A 1,400-nucleotide genomic window follows, 5' to 3' on the forward strand; every position below is an offset into this window, starting at 1 on the left:
GAAGTCCTGCTCCACGGGTTCAAGGTCTCCGAGAGTGAAACGCCGTTTCCGTGGGATACCGCTGCGCGCCGTCGGGGAGATACTCTAACGTGGGAAACGCTCTCGCAGTCCCCGCAACATGGCCTCGGCTGCTAACGCGCCCTCCGAGCAGGAGAGCAGAGCCCCCGACCGGCCGAGGATAACGCGGAGGAGCAGGGGGGGCTGCGTCCGCGACGCGCCGCCGGATCCGGACTATCTGCAGCGGCCGAGCTACTGCGACGCGGGCTTCGCGCTGGAGCAAATCACGGAGGTGCTTATTTCTCATCTTCACTGGGGGAGAGGTTCGATTCTTCATTGTATTCGCTGCTAGGTAACGGGACGGGGGGGGGGGGGGGGGGGGCGCCGAGCGGAAAGTTGTTTTACTATATTTTGCGTGACGCGTGGAGGATGCGAGGATATTAAATAGTGTCGCCGCGCCAGACGAGGCGAAACGCGCAGCTTCACGCAGCTTCACGCAGCTTCCACGCAGCTTCCACGCAGCTTCACGCAGCTTCCACGCAGCTTCACGCAGCTTCACGCAGCTTCCACGCAGCTTCCACGCAGCTTTCACGCATCTTTCACGCATCTTTCACGCAGCTTCACGCAGCTTCCACGCATCTTCCACGCAGCTTCACGCATCTTCCACGCATCTTCCACGCAGCTTCACGCAGCTACACGCAACAAACGCAACTTTTCATTTCTTCATGGCAAATGTCCACCTTGACGCCGCTGCGCTCTCGAGCCGTGGAAAGGTTTTTTTTTTTTTACGTGGGGGGTAAAGTATCTGAACTCAAGCGACGCGTAAAAAAAAAAAATCCATGTGGCTGCCCTCTTCCGTTCACAAATATTGTGAGCCCCCCGCCCCGGTGATGGCCCCTCCACTCCCGCGCCGCGCAGGCCGGAACACACGGGCTGCCGGACTGGGGATGGAGGGGTGCGTGTGGTATTTGTGGGTTTTACCACATTCGCCTTTATGGGGGGGGGGGGGGGGAGGGGGGGTATAACTGAGTTCGATGTGTGGGTGTTGATGCAGGCTGGGGCACATTGCCTTGCAGCCTTTACCTGAATTGTGTTCGGGGCTTATTGGACATCCCTGGGGGGGGGGGGGGGGGGGGGTTAGGGTTAGGGGTATCTTCCTTCTCCGTGTATCCTGCTACGGTTACAGTTTATACGGTTACAGTTTATACATGTTACAGATATGACAGAACCTGCGGCTCTCTCTCCGGGGAGTCGTCTGCGGTTTCGAGGCCGCCCTCTGCAGATGCGCCTGTTTCAATTATCGCAGGTTCGCCGGGCGAGGCGGTCGGCGATTTTATTATTTTAATCTCAGCTCCCGTTTCCCTGAGAGCCTTCGTGCAGGGGGGTGCGCAGTAACTTGCCCG

The sequence above is a fragment of the Brachionichthys hirsutus genome, unplaced genomic scaffold, assembly GCF_040956055.1.
Source record: "Brachionichthys hirsutus isolate HB-005 unplaced genomic scaffold, CSIRO-AGI_Bhir_v1 contig_696, whole genome shotgun sequence".
In the NCBI taxonomy this organism is placed as follows: Eukaryota; Metazoa; Chordata; class Actinopteri; order Lophiiformes; family Brachionichthyidae; genus Brachionichthys; species Brachionichthys hirsutus.